The sequence below is a fragment of the Hyla sarda genome, unplaced genomic scaffold (assembly GCF_029499605.1).
Source record: "Hyla sarda isolate aHylSar1 unplaced genomic scaffold, aHylSar1.hap1 scaffold_1935, whole genome shotgun sequence".
Classification (NCBI taxonomy): domain Eukaryota; kingdom Metazoa; phylum Chordata; class Amphibia; order Anura; family Hylidae; genus Hyla; species Hyla sarda.
The window spans coordinates 46,193-61,722 of NW_026608591.1; the positions used below are offsets into that span (position 1 = coordinate 46,193).

A 15,530-nucleotide genomic window follows, 5' to 3' on the forward strand; every position below is an offset into this window, starting at 1 on the left:
AGGTCCCCTTCATGGGCACTATCACTGCTTGCTGTCAGGGAGGCTGCCAGACAATTTTCCATGCACACTCTGGGCTGGGGGGGCAGTCAACCACCAGTACACACAGCAGAACCTAAACCCATACCATTATTGCTAAGCAGCAAGACAGGGGCCCATTGCACTCCCACGGGGCCTTTTTAAATGCAATCCATAACCCGGATTTGCCAGGAACCCTTCTTACTCCTCCTACTTGCATGTGACACTGGGCTTAGGATCTGCATAGGAAACACACTCACAAGCACACACCTACCTTTGTTGCCTGCAGATGCCTCCTTGGCTGTCCCCAAACGGTATCAAACCAACACCCACGGGAAGCTGTAAGCATAGAGGACATGCCTGCACCCCATTGGACTTACCTGTGTGGGTTAAATCCGGGTTATTTGACAACCTATGGCGGTGATGGTTCTGCTCAGGCAGAGCAGTGCTGATGCTCCTCATAAAGCTGTCGCTGCTGTGAAGGTTCTAGGTGACATCACAAATCCCTTTGGTTACATACACAACAAAGCTGGGTTGTTGTTGTTTACACTCTGCAAGGCCTGTGGAAGTGAGTGACATCATAGCACTGTAGTTCTGAGGGTTCAAGATGGATGCAACAATCTCCTGTTGCTTCTATGAAGGCCGTAATAGACGACATCACCAAACAGCTCCATAGTCACATACACAGCAAAGGAGAGATGTTGTTTACACCTAGTGATGTCAGTGGTATTGAGTGACATCACAGCACAGTGCTAAGGCTCCTGGGCCTGGACACAGCAGCGGCTGCAATATCTCAACGGAGAATACGTTTATATCTATGTGTGTGTGCGCATATATATATATATATATATATATATATATATATATATATATTTCTCCGCCGAAATCACTTTTAAACCCATTTCACCTTTTTTTCCCTTCTCTTCCTCTTACTTTTTTTTCACGTTTTTTTTACGTTTTCTCCTTTTCGCCTCTTTTCTGGGCGTATTATTCTTCTTTTTCTTCTTTTTTTTTCGTCTAATGCATACCCCATCAGTGCAGCAATGCTTATTCAATACCGCCAGCAGATGGAGACACTGGGGGATAATTTTCTAAGGATTTATACTGATTTTTCCTGTCTGAATTTGTCGCACAGAAAGTTGCAGGCCAAATATGTGTGACATTTCTGCGACTTTAGCTTCTAGAGCATTTTTACAACATTATACATAGGTGCTGAATACATAAAAAGCGACTGTTCAGCGACAGACAAGTCGCATCGGCTGAAAGTAGGCCAGAATGTCCAGTCCATGTTGGAGCAGGTTTAGATACAGTCTAAAGCATAGATCTCAAAAGTCTGTGCACAGAATTTAGCAAGGGCCTCGCACCTTCTGATGCATCAGGTAGGTGCACAATAGCATAGCCTAACCCTCTGTACTTTGGTCTATATTGATGCGGGACATAGACAGCCAGCTGATGACCAATCCATTAGTGCAATGGATGGCTGGAAGCATTTGTCTTTGCCTTTGCAATACCACAGAAGCAATGCATGGTCAATGTACAGCAATGACACACCTGTGTGAACAGCCAGGAGACCCCCCCCCCATGTTATGTTACATAGTTACATAGTTAGTACGGTCGAAAAAAGACATATGTCCATCACGTTCAACCAGGGAATTAAGGGGTAGGGGTGTGGCGCGATATTGGGGAAGGGATGAGATTTTATATTTCTTCATAAGCATTAATCTTATTTTGTCAATTAGGAACATTCAGCACCCACCCGCTATCAAGGCAGCTGCCTATCATGTCATGCCCTACCTGCACAGGTGTGCTGGCTACTCAAATGATCCAATTAAGGAGGCCATTTAGTCAGCAGCAGCAGAAGTCCTGTGCCTGGACGCTCCAACAGGGGCCAGACACAAGCAGAAGCAGAAGCAGCAGAAGAAGCAGCAGCAGCACCACCTTTTGTTTTTTGGCTGCAGCAGCAGCAAGGCCCACAGGGCTGGCTAGCTGGCTAGCCAGCAAGCAGGTAGCAATGAAAGTAGGAATCTTTCTTTTTAACCCCTGTAAGGGGGTGGTGCACTGTACCCGAAGATACTGCCATATCGGGTCAATGCATAGGGCGACGGAAGCAAGCTTCGAAATCGGCCCCCGTTCTCAAAAATCCATTTAATATATGGTCCCCAGATAGGGGACGTATCAGATATTAAACTGATAAGAACAGATACTACACTTGATCTTAGCCAAAAGGCCGAGAAGCGATAACCGTGAAAGGGGCGGGCCCAACAAGGTCCCCTTCATGGGCACTATCACTGCTTGCTGTCAGGGAGGCTGCCAGACAATTTTCCATGCACACTCTGGGCTGGGGGGCAGTCAACCACCAGTACACACAGCAGAACCTAAACCCATACCATTATTGCTAAGCAGCAAGACAGGGGCCCATTGCACTCCCACGGGGCCTTTTTAAATGCAATCCATAACCCGGATTTGCCAGGAACCCTTCTTACTCCTCCTACTTGCATGTGACACTGGGCTTAGGATCTGCATAGGAAACACACTCACAAGCACACACCTACCTTTGTTGCCTGCAGATGCCTCCTTGGCTGTCCCCAAACGGTATCAACCAACACCCACGGGAAGCTGTAAGCATAGAGGACATGCCTGCACCCCATTGGACTTACCTGTGTGGGTTAAATCCGGGTTATTTGACAACCTATGGCGGTGATGGTTCTGCTCAGGCAGAGCAGTGCTGATGCTCCTCATAAAGCTGTCGCTGCTGTGAAGGTTCTAGGTGACATCACAAAATCCCTTTGGTTACATACACAACAAAGCTGGGTTGTTGTTGTTTACACTCTGCAAGGCCTGTGGAAGTGAGTGACATCATAGCACTGTAGTTCTGAGGGTTCAAGATGGATGCAACAATCTCCTGTTGCTTCTATGAAGGCCGTAATAGACGACATCACCAAACAGCTCCATAGTCACATACACAGCAAAGGAGAGATGTTGTTTACACCTAGTGATGTCAGTGGTATTGAGTGACATCACAGCACAGTGCTAAGGCTCCTGGGCCTGGACACAGCAGCGGCTGCAATATCTCAACGGAGAATACGTTTATATCTATGTGTGTGTGTGCGCATATATATATATATATATATATATATATATATATATATATATTTCTCCGCCGAAATCACTTTTAAACCCCATTTCCACCTTTTTTTCCCTTCTCTTCCTCTTACTTTTTTTTCACGTTTTTTTTACGTTTTTTCTCCTTTTTCGCCTCTTTTCTGGGCGTATTATTCTTCTTTTTCTTCTTTTTTTTCGTCTAATGCATACCCCATCAGTGCAGCAATGCTTATTCAATACCGCCAGCAGATGGAGACACTGGGGGATAATTTTCTAAGGATTTATACTGATTTTTCTGTCTGAATTTGTCGCACAGAAAGTTGCAGGGCCAAATATGTGTGACATTTCTGCGACTTTAGCTTCTAGAGCATTTTTACAACATTATACATAGGTGCTGAATACATAAAAAGCGACTGTTCAGCGACAGACAAGTCGCATCGGCTGAAAGTAGGCCAGAATGTCAGTCCATGTTGGAGCAGGTTTAGATACAGTCTAAAGCATAGATCTCAAAGTCTGTGCACAGAATTTAGCAAGGGCCTCGCACCTTCTGATGCATCAGTAGGTGCACAATAGCATAGCCGTACTTTGGTCTATATTGATGCGGGACATAGACAGCCAGCTGATGACCAATCCATTAGTGCAATGGATGGCTGGAAGCATTTGTCTTTGCCTTTGCAATACCACAGAAGCAATGCATGGTCAATGTACAGCAATGACACACCTGTGTGAACAGCCAGGAGACCCCCCCCCCATGTTATGTTACATAGTTACATAGTTAGTACGGTCGAAAAAAGACATATGTCCATCACGTTCAACCAGGGAATTAAGGGGTAGGGGTGTGGCGCGATATTGGGGAAGGGATGAGATTTTATATTTCTTCATAAGCATTAATCTTATTTTGTCAATTAGGAACATTCAGCACCCACCCGCTATCAAGGCAGCTGCCTATCATGTCATGCCCTACCTGCACAGGTGTGCTGGCTACTCAAATGATCCAATTAAGGAGGCCATTTAGTCAGCAGCAGCAGAAGTCCTGTGCCTGGACGCTCCAACAGGGGCCAGACACAAGCAGAAGCAGAAGCAGCAGAAGAAGCAGCAGCAGCACCACCTTTTGTTTTTTGGCTGCAGCAGCAGCAAGGCCCACAGGGCTGGCTAGCTGGCTAGCCAGCAAGCAGGTAGCAATGAAAGTAGGAATCTTTCTTTTTAACCCTGTAAGGGGGTGGTGCACTGTACCCGAAGATACTGCCATATCGGGTCAATGCATAGGGCGACGGAAGCAAGCTTCGAAATCGGCCCCCGTTCTCAAAAATCCATTTAATATATGGTCCCCAGATAGGGGACGTATCAGATATTAAACTGATAAGAACAGATACTACACTTGATCTTAGCCAAAAGGCCGAGAAGCGATAACCGTGAAAGGGGCGGGCCCAACAAGGTCCCCTTCATGGGCACTATCACTGCTTGCTGTCAGGGAGGCTGCCAGACAATTTTCCATGCACACTCTGGGCTGGGGGGCAGTCAACCACCAGTACACACAGCAGAACCTAAACCCATACCATTATTGCTAAGCAGCAAGACAGGGGCCCATTGCACTCCCACGGGGCCTTTTTAAATGCAATCCATAACCCGGATTTGCCAGGAACCCTTCTTACTCCTCCTACTTGCATGTGACACTGGGCTTAGGATCTGCATAGGAAACACACTCACAAGCACACACCTACCTTTGTTGCCTGCAGATGCCTCCTTGGCTGTCCCCAAACGGTATCAAACCAACACCCACGGGAAGCTGTAAGCATAGAGGACATGCCTGCACCCCATTGGACTTACCTGTGTGGGTTAAATCCGGGTTATTTGACAACCTATGGCGGTGATGGTTCTGCTCAGGCAGAGCAGTGCTGATGCTCCTCATAAAGCTGTCGCTGCTGTGAAGGTTCTAGGTGACATCACAAATCCCTTTGGTTACATACACAACAAAGCTGGGTTGTTGTTGTTTACACTCTGCAAGGCCTGTGGAAGTGAGTGACATCATAGCATTGTAGTTCTGAGGGTTCAAGATGGATGCAACAATCTCCTGTTGCTTCTATGAAGGCCGTAATAGACGACATCACCAAACAGCTCCATAGTCACATACACAGCAAAGGAGAGATGTTGTTTACACCTAGTGATGTCAGTGGTATTGAGTGACATCACAGCACAGTGCTAAGGCTCCTGGGCCTGGACACAGCAGCGGCTGCAATATCTCAACGGAGAATACGTTTATATCTATGTGTGTGTGTGCGCATATATATATATATATATATATATATATATATATATATATATTTCTCCGCCGAAATCACTTTTAAACCCATTTCCACCTTTTTTTCCCTTCTCTTCCTCTTACTTTTTTTTCACGTTTTTTTACGTTTTTCTCCTTTTCGCCTCTTTTCTGGGCGTATTATTCTTCTTTTTCTTCTTTTTTTTCGTCTAATGCATACCCCATCAGTGCAGCAATGCTTATTCAATACCGCCAGCAGATGGAGACACTGGGGGATAATTTTCTAAGGATTTATACTGATTTTTCCTGTCTGAATTTGTCGCACAGAAAGTTGCAGGCCAAATATGTGTGACATTTCTGCGACTTTAGCTTCTAGAGCATTTTTACAACATTATACATAGGTGCTGAATACATAAAAAGCGACTGTTCAGCGACAGACAAGTCGCATCGGCTGAAAGTAGGCCAGAATGTCAGTCCATGTTGGAGCAGGTTTAGATACAGTCTAAAGCATAGATCTCAAAGTCTGTGCACAGAATTTAGCAAGGGCCTCGCACCTTCTGATGCATCAGGTAGGTGCACAATAGCATAGCCTAACCCTCTGTACTTTGGTCTATATTGATGCGGGACATAGACAGCCAGCTGATGACCAATCCATTAGTGCAATGGATGGCTGGAAGCATTTGTCTTTGCCTTTGCAATACCACAGAAGCAATGCATGGTCAATGTACAGCAATGACACACCTGTGTGAACAGCCAGGAGACCCCCCCCCCCCCATGTTATGTTACATAGTTACATAGTTAGTACGGTCGAAAAAAGACATATGTCCATCACGTTCAACCAGGGAATTAAGGGGTAGGGGTGTGGCGCGATATTGGGGAAGGGATGAGATTTTATATTTCTTCATAAGCATTAATCTTATTTTGTCAATTAGGAACATTCAGCACCCACCCGCTATCAAGGCAGCTGCCTATCATGTCATGCCCTACCTGCACAGGTGTGCTGGCTACTCAAATGATCCAATTAAGGAGGCCATTTAGTCAGCAGCAGCAGAAGTCCTGTGCCTGGACGCTCCAACAGGGGCCAGACACAAGCAGAAGCAGAAGCAGCAGAAGAAGCAGCAGCAGCACCACCTTTTGTTTTTTGGCTGCAGCAGCAGCAAGGCCCACAGGGCTGGCTAGCTGGCTAGCCAGCAAGCAGGTAGCAATGAAAGTAGGAATCTTTCTTTTTAACCCTGTAAGGGGGTGGTGCACTGTACCCGAAGATACTGCCATATCGGGTCAATGCATAGGGCGACGGAAGCAAGCTTCGAAATCGGCCCCCGTTCTCAAAAATCCATTTAATATATGGTCCCCAGATAGGGGACGTATCAGATATTAAACTGATAAGAACAGATACTACACTTGATCTTAGCCAAAAGGCCGAGAAGCGATAACCGTGAAAGGGGCGGGCCCAACAAGGTCCCCTTCATGGGCACTATCACTGCTTGCTGTCAGGGAGGCTGCCAGACAATTTTCCATGCACACTCTGGGCTGGGGGGCAGTCAACCACCAGTACACACAGCAGAACCTAAACCCATACCATTATTGCTAAGCAGCAAGACAGGGGCCCATTGCACTCCCACGGGGCCTTTTTAAATGCAATCCATAACCCGGATTTGCCAGGAACCCTTCTTACTCCTCCTACTTGCATGTGACACTGGGCTTAGGATCTGCATAGGAAACACACTCACAAGCACACACCTACCTTTGTTGCCTGCAGATGCCTCCTTGGCTGTCCCCAAACGGTATCAAACCAACACCCACGGGAAGCTGTAAGCATAGAGGACATGCCTGCACCCCATTGGACTTACCTGTGTGGGTTAAATCCGGGTTATTTGACAACCTATGGCGGTGATGGTTCTGCTCAGGCAGAGCAGTGCTGATGCTCCTCATAAAGCTGTCGCTGCTGTGAAGGTTCTAGGTGACATCACAAATCCCTTTGGTTACATACACAACAAAGCTGGGTTGTTGTTGTTTACACTCTGCAAGGCCTGTGGAAGTGAGTGACATCATAGCACTGTAGTTCTGAGGGTTCAAGATGGATGCAACAATCTCCTGTTGCTTCTATGAAGGCCGTAATAGACGACATCACCAAACAGCTCCATAGTCACATACACAGCAAAGGAGAGATGTTGTTTACACCTAGTGATGTCAGTGGTATTGAGTGACATCACAGCACAGTGCTAAGGCTCCTGGGCCTGGACACAGCAGCGGCTGCAATATCTCAACGGAGAATACGTTTATATCTATGTGTGTGTGTGCGCATATATATATATATATATATATATATATATATATATATATATATATTTCTCCGCCGAAATCACTTTTAAACCCATTTCCACCTTTTTTTCCCTTCTCTTCCTCTTACTTTTTTTTCACGTTTTTTTACGTTTTTCTCCTTTTCGCCTCTTTTCTGGGCGTATTATTCTTCTTTTTCTTCTTTTTTTTCGTCTAATGCATACCCCATCAGTGCAGCAATGCTTATTCAATACCGCCAGCAGATGGAGACACTGGGGGATAATTTTCTAAGGATTTATACTGATTTTTCCTGTCTGAATTTGTCGCACAGAAAGTTGCAGGCCAAATATGTGTGACATTTCTGCGACTTTAGCTTCTAGAGCATTTTTACAACATTATACATAGGTGCTGAATACATAAAAAGCGACTGTTCAGCGACAGACAAGTCGCATCGGCTGAAAGTAGGCCAGAATGTCAGTCCATGTTGGAGCAGGTTTAGATACAGTCTAAAGCATAGATCTCAAAGTCTGTGCACAGAATTTAGCAAGGGCCTCGCACCTTCTGATGCATCAGGTAGGTGCACAATAGCATAGCCTAACCCTCTGTACTTTGGTCTATATTGATGCGGGACATAGACAGCCAGCTGATGACCAATCCATTAGTGCAATGGATGGCTGGAAGCATTTGTCTTTGCCTTTGCAATACCACAGAAGCAATGCATGGTCAATGTACAGCAATGACACACCTGTGTGAACAGCCAGGAGACCCCCCCCCCCATGTTATGTTACATAGTTACATAGTTAGTACGGTCGAAAAAAGACATATGTCCATCACGTTCAACCAGGGAATTAAGGGGTAGGGGTGTGGCGCGATATTGGGGAAGGGATGAGATTTTATATTTCTTCATAAGCATTAATCTTATTTTGTCAATTAGGAACATTCAGCACCCACCCGCTATCAAGGCAGCTGCCTATCATGTCATGCCCTACCTGCACAGGTGTGCTGGCTACTCAAATGATCCAATTAAGGAGGCCATTTAGTCAGCAGCAGCAGAAGTCCTGTGCCTGGACGCTCCAACAGGGGCCAGACACAAGCAGAAGCAGAAGCAGCAGAAGAAGCAGCAGCAGCACCACCTTTTGTTTTTTGGCTGCAGCAGCAGCAAGGCCCACAGGGCTGGCTAGCTGGCTAGCCAGCAAGCAGGTAGCAATGAAAGTAGGAATCTTTCTTTTTAACCCTGTAAGGGGGTGGTGCACTGTACCCGAAGATACTGCCATATCGGGTCAATGCATAGGGCGACGGAAGCAAGCTTCGAAATCGGCCCCCGTTCTCAAAAATCCATTTAATATATGGTCCCCAGATAGGGGACGTATCAGATATTAAACTGATAAGAACAGATACTACACTTGATCTTAGCCAAAAGGCCGAGAAGCGATAACCGTGAAAGGGGCGGGCCCAACAAGGTCCCCTTCATGGGCACTATCACTGCTTGCTGTCAGGGAGGCTGCCAGACAATTTTCCATGCACACTCTGGGCTGGGGGGCAGTCAACCACCAGTACACACAGCAGAACCTAAACCCATACCATTATTGCTAAGCAGCAAGACAGGGGCCCATTGCACTCCCACGGGGCCTTTTTAAATGCAATCCATAACCCGGATTTGCCAGGAACCCTTCTTACTCCTCCTACTTGCATGTGACACTGGGCTTAGGATCTGCATAGGAAACACACTCACAAGCACACACCTACCTTTGTTGCCTGCAGATGCCTCCTTGGCTGTCCCCAAACGGTATCAAACCAACACCCACGGGAAGCTGTAAGCATAGAGGACATGCCTGCACCCCATTGGACTTACCTGTGTGGGTTAAATCCGGGTTATTTGACAACCTATGGCGGTGATGGTTCTGCTCAGGCAGAGCAGTGCTGATGCTCCTCATAAAGCTGTCGCTGCTGTGAAGGTTCTAGGTGACATCACAAATCCCTTTGGTTACATACACAACAAAGCTGGGTTGTTGTTGTTTACACTCTGCAAGGCCTGTGGAAGTGAGTGACATCATAGCACTGTAGTTCTGAGGGTTCAAGATGGATGCAACAATCTCCTGTTGCTTCTATGAAGGCCGTAATAGACGACATCACCAAACAGCTCCATAGTCACATACACAGCAAAGGAGAGATGTTGTTTACACCTAGTGATGTCAGTGGTATTGAGTGACATCACAGCACAGTGCTAAGGCTCCTGGGCCTGGACACAGCAGCGGCTGCAATATCTCAACGGAGAATACGTTTATATCTATGTGTGTGTGTGCGCATATATATATATATATATATATATATATATATATATATATATATTTCTCCGCCGAAATCACTTTTAAACCCATTTCCACCTTTTTTTCCCTTCTCTTCCTCTTACTTTTTTTTCACGTTTTTTTACGTTTTTCTCCTTTTCGCCTCTTTTCTGGGCGTATTATTCTTCTTTTTCTTCTTTTTTTTCGTCTAATGCATACCCCATCAGTGCAGCAATGCTTATTCAATACCGCCAGCAGATGGAGACACTGGGGGATAATTTTCTAAGGATTTATACTGATTTTTCCTGTCTGAATTTGTCGCACAGAAAGTTGCAGGCCAAATATGTGTGACATTTCTGCGACTTTAGCTTCTAGAGCATTTTTACAACATTATACATAGGTGCTGAATACATAAAAAGCGACTGTTCAGCGACAGACAAGTCGCATCGGCTGAAAGTAGGCCAGAATGTCAGTCCATGTTGGAGCAGGTTTAGATACAGTCTAAAGCATAGATCTCAAAGTCTGTGCACAGAATTTAGCAAGGGCCTCGCACCTTCTGATGCATCAGGTAGGTGCACAATAGCATAGCCTAACCCTCTGTACTTTGGTCTATATTGATGCGGGACATAGACAGCCAGCTGATGACCAATCCATTAGTGCAATGGATGGCTGGAAGCATTTGTCTTTGCCTTTGCAATACCACAGAAGCAATGCATGGTCAATGTACAGCAATGACACACCTGTGTGAACAGCCAGGAGACCCCCCCCCCCCATGTTATGTTACATAGTTACATAGTTAGTACGGTCGAAAAAAGACATATGTCCATCACGTTCAACCAGGGAATTAAGGGGTAGGGGTGTGGCGCGATATTGGGGAAGGGATGAGATTTTATATTTCTTCATAAGCATTAATCTTATTTTGTCAATTAGGAACATTCAGCACCCACCCGCTATCAAGGCAGCTGCCTATCATGTCATGCCCTACCTGCACAGGTGTGCTGGCTACTCAAATGATCCAATTAAGGAGGCCATTTAGTCAGCAGCAGCAGAAGTCCTGTGCCTGGACGCTCCAACAGGGGCCAGACACAAGCAGAAGCAGAAGCAGCAGAAGAAGCAGCAGCAGCACCACCTTTTGTTTTTTGGCTGCAGCAGCAGCAAGGCCCACAGGGCTGGCTAGCTGGCTAGCCAGCAAGCAGGTAGCAATGAAAGTAGGAATCTTTCTTTTTAACCCTGTAAGGGGGTGGTGCACTGTACCCGAAGATACTGCCATATCGGGTCAATGCATAGGGCGACGGAAGCAAGCTTCGAAATCGGCCCCCGTTCTCAAAAATCCATTTAATATATGGTCCCCGATAGGGGACGTATCAGATATTAAACTGATAAGAACAGATACTACACTTGATCTTAGCCAAAAGGCCGAGAAGCGATAACCGTGAAAGGGGCGGGCCCAACAAGGTCCCCTTCATGGGCACTATCACTGCTTGCTGTCAGGGAGGCTGCCAGACAATTTTCCATGCACACTCTGGGCTGGGGGGCAGTCAACCACCAGTACACACAGCAGAACCTAAACCCATACCATTATTGCTAAGCAGCAAGACAGGGGCCCATTGCACTCCCACGGGGCCTTTTTAAATGCAATCCATAACCCGGATTTGCCAGGAACCCTTCTTACTCCTCCTACTTGCATGTGACACTGGGCTTAGGATCTGCATAGGAAACACACTCACAAGCACACACCTACCTTTGTTGCCTGCAGATGCCTCCTTGGCTGTCCCCAAACGGTATCAAACCAACACCCACGGGAAGCTGTAAGCATAGAGGACATGCCTGCACCCCATTGGACTTACCTGTGTGGGTTAAATCCGGGTTATTTGACAACCTATGGCGGTGATGGTTCTGCTCAGGCAGAGCAGTGCTGATGCTCCTCATAAAGCTGTCGCTGCTGTGAAGGTTCTAGGTGACATCACAAATCCCTTTGGTTACATACACAACAAAGCTGGGTTGTTGTTGTTTACACTCTGCAAGGCCTGTGGAAGTGAGTGACATCATAGCACTGTAGTTCTGAGGGTTCAAGATGGATGCAACAATCTCCTGTTGCTTCTATGAAGGCCGTAATAGACGACATCACCAAACAGCTCCATAGTCACATACACAGCAAAGGAGAGATGTTGTTTACACCTAGTGATGTCAGTGGTATTGAGTGACATCACAGCACAGTGCTAAGGCTCCTGGGCCTGGACACAGCAGCGGCTGCAATATCTCAACGGAGAATACGTTTATATCTATGTGTGTGTGTGCGCATATATATATATATATATATATATATATATATATATATATATATATTTCTCCGCCGAAATCACTTTTAAACCCATTTCCACCTTTTTTTCCCTTCTCTTCCTCTTACTTTTTTTTCACGTTTTTTTACGTTTTTCTCCTTTTCGCCTCTTTTCTGGGCGTATTATTCTTCTTTTTCTTCTTTTTTTTCGTCTAATGCATACCCCATCAGTGCAGCAATGCTTATTCAATACCGCCAGCAGATGGAGACACTGGGGGATAATTTTCTAAGGATTTATACTGATTTTTCCTGTCTGAATTTGTCGCACAGAAAGTTGCAGGCCAAATATGTGTGACATTTCTGCGACTTTAGCTTCTAGAGCATTTTTACAACATTATACATAGGTGCTGAATACATAAAAAGCGACTGTTCAGCGACAGACAAGTCGCATCGGCTGAAAGTAGGCCAGAATGTCAGTCCATGTTGGAGCAGGTTTAGATACAGTCTAAAGCATAGATCTCAAAGTCTGTGCACAGAATTTAGCAAGGGCCTCGCACCTTCTGATGCATCAGGTAGGTGCACAATAGCATAGCCTAACCCTCTGTACTTTGGTCTATATTGATGCGGGACATAGACAGCCAGCTGATGACCAATCCATTAGTGCAATGGATGGCTGGAAGCATTTGTCTTTGCCTTTGCAATACCACAGAAGCAATGCATGGTCAATGTACAGCAATGACACACCTGTGTGAACAGCCAGGAGACCCCCCCCCCCCATGTTATGTTACATAGTTACATAGTTAGTACGGTCGAAAAAAGACATATGTCCATCACGTTCAACCAGGGAATTAAGGGGTAGGGGTGTGGCGCGATATTGGGGAAGGGATGAGATTTTATATTTCTTCATAAGCATTAATCTTATTTTGTCAATTAGGAACATTCAGCACCCACCCGCTATCAAGGCAGCTGCCTATCATGTCATGCCCTACCTGCACAGGTGTGCTGGCTACTCAAATGATCCAATTAAGGAGGCCATTTAGTCAGCAGCAGCAGAAGTCCTGTGCCTGGACGCTCCAACAGGGGCCAGACACAAGCAGAAGCAGAAGCAGCAGAAGAAGCAGCAGCAGCACCACCTTTTGTTTTTTGGCTGCAGCAGCAGCAAGGCCCACAGGGCTGGCTAGCTGGCTAGCCAGCAAGCAGGTAGCAATGAAAGTAGGAATCTTTCTTTTTAACCCTGTAAGGGGGTGGTGCACTGTACCCGAAGATACTGCCATATCGGGTCAATGCATAGGGCGACGGAAGCAAGCTTCGAAATCGGCCCCCCGTTCTCAAAAATCCATTTAATATATGGTCCCCAGATAGGGGACGTATCAGATATTAAACTGATAAGAACAGATACTACACTTGATCTTAGCCAAAAGGCCGAGAAGCGATAACCGTGAAAGGGGCGGGCCCAACAAGGTCCCCTTCATGGGCACTATCACTGCTTGCTGTCAGGGAGGCTGCCAGACAATTTTCCATGCACACTCTGGGCTGGGGGGCAGTCAACCACCAGTACACACAGCAGAACCTAAACCCATACCATTATTGCTAAGCAGCAAGACAGGGGCCCATTGCACTCCCACGGGGCCTTTTTAAATGCAATCCATAACCCGGATTTGCCAGGAACCCTTCTTACTCCTCCTACTTGCATGTGACACTGGGCTTAGGATCTGCATAGGAAACACACTCACAAGCACACACCTACCTTTGTTGCCTGCAGATGCCTCCTTGGCTGTCCCCAAACGGTATCAAACCAACACCCACGGGAAGCTGTAAGCATAGAGGACATGCCTGCACCCCATTGGACTTACCTGTGTGGGTTAAATCCGGGTTATTTGACAACCTATGGCGGTGATGGTTCTGCTCAGGCAGAGCAGTGCTGATGCTCCTCATAAAGCTGTCGCTGCTGTGAAGGTTCTAGGTGACATCACAAATCCCTTTGGTTACATACACAACAAAGCTGGGTTGTTGTTGTTTACACTCTGCAAGGCCTGTGGAAGTGAGTGACATCATAGCACTGTAGTTCTGAGGGTTCAAGATGGATGCAACAATCTCCTGTTGCTTCTATGAAGGCCGTAATAGACGACATCACCAAACAGCTCCATAGTCACATACACAGCAAAGGAGAGATGTTGTTTACACCTAGTGATGTCAGTGGTATTGAGTGACATCACAGCACAGTGCTAAGGCTCCTGGGCCTGGACACAGCAGCGGCTGCAATATCTCAACGGAGAATACGTTTATATCTATGTGTGTGTGTGCGCATATATATATATATATATATATATATATATATATATATATATATTTCTCCGCCGAAATCACTTTTAAACCCATTTCCACCTTTTTTTCCCTTCTCTTCCTCTTACTTTTTTTTCACGTTTTTTTACGTTTTTCTCCTTTTCGCCTCTTTTCTGGGCGTATTATTCTTCTTTTCTTCTTTTTTTTCGTCTAATGCATACCCCCATCAGTGCAGCAATGCTTATTCAATACCGCCAGCAGATGGAGACACTGGGGGATAATTTTCTAAGGATTTATACTGATTTTTCCTGTCTGAATTTGTCGCACAGAAAGTTGCAGGCCAAATATGTGTGACATTTCTGCGACTTTAGCTTCTAGAGCATTTTTACAACCATTATACATAGGTGCTGAATACATAAAAAGCGACTGTTCAGCGACAGACAAGTCGCATCGGCTGAAAGTAGGCCAGAATGTCAGTCCATGTTGGAGCAGGTTTAGATACAGTCTAAAGCATAGATCTCAAAGTCTGTGCACAGAATTTAGCAAGGGCCTCGCACCTTCTGATGCATCAGGTAGGTGCACAATAGCATAGCCTAACCCTCTGTACTTTGGTCTATATTGATGCGGGACATAGACAGCCAGCTGATGACCAATCCATTAGTGCAATGGATGGCTGGAAGCATTTGTCTTTGCCTTTGCAATACCACAGAAGCAATGCATGGTCAATGTACAGCAATGACACACCTGTGTGAACAGCCAGGAGACCCCCCCCCCCCATGTTATGTTACATAGTTACATAGTTAGTACGGTCGAAAAAAGACATATGTCCATCACGTTCAACCAGGGAATTAAGGGGTAGGGGTGTGGCGCGATATTGGGGAAGGATGAGATTTTATATTTCTTCATAAGCATTAATCTTATTTTGTCAATTAGGAACATTCAGCACCCACCCGCTATCAAGGCAGCTGCCTATCATGTCATGCCCTACCTGCACAGGTGTGCTGGCTACTCAAATGATCCAATTAAGGAA

At 46.0% G+C, this 15,530-nt stretch overlaps 6 non-coding genes across 6 annotated transcripts; all 6 read right to left on the reverse strand.

The window, feature by feature from the left end:
- Positions 1–2,063: 2,063 nt before the first annotated feature.
- Positions 2,064–2,254, reverse strand: LOC130316531 (U2 spliceosomal RNA). The gene has a single exon (XR_008863840.1). It is a non-coding gene; the product is annotated as a U2 spliceosomal RNA (small nuclear RNA).
- A 2,080-nt stretch (positions 2,255–4,334) lies between these two features.
- LOC130316532 (U2 spliceosomal RNA) lies at positions 4,335–4,525 on the reverse strand. The gene has a single exon (XR_008863841.1). It is a non-coding gene; the product is annotated as a U2 spliceosomal RNA (small nuclear RNA).
- A 2,089-nt stretch (positions 4,526–6,614) lies between these two features.
- On the reverse strand, positions 6,615–6,805 carry LOC130316533 (U2 spliceosomal RNA). Its single transcript, XR_008863842.1, has one exon. It is a non-coding gene; the product is annotated as a U2 spliceosomal RNA (small nuclear RNA).
- A 2,091-nt stretch (positions 6,806–8,896) lies between these two features.
- Positions 8,897–9,087, reverse strand: LOC130316534 (U2 spliceosomal RNA). The gene has a single exon (XR_008863843.1). It is a non-coding gene; the product is annotated as a U2 spliceosomal RNA (small nuclear RNA).
- A 2,090-nt stretch (positions 9,088–11,177) lies between these two features.
- LOC130316536 (U2 spliceosomal RNA) lies at positions 11,178–11,367 on the reverse strand. Its single transcript, XR_008863845.1, has one exon. It is a non-coding gene; the product is annotated as a U2 spliceosomal RNA (small nuclear RNA).
- Positions 11,368–13,459: 2,092 nt separating this feature from the next.
- On the reverse strand, positions 13,460–13,651 carry LOC130316535 (U2 spliceosomal RNA). Its single transcript, XR_008863844.1, has one exon. It is a non-coding gene; the product is annotated as a U2 spliceosomal RNA (small nuclear RNA).
- Positions 13,652–15,530: the final 1,879 nt, after the last annotated feature.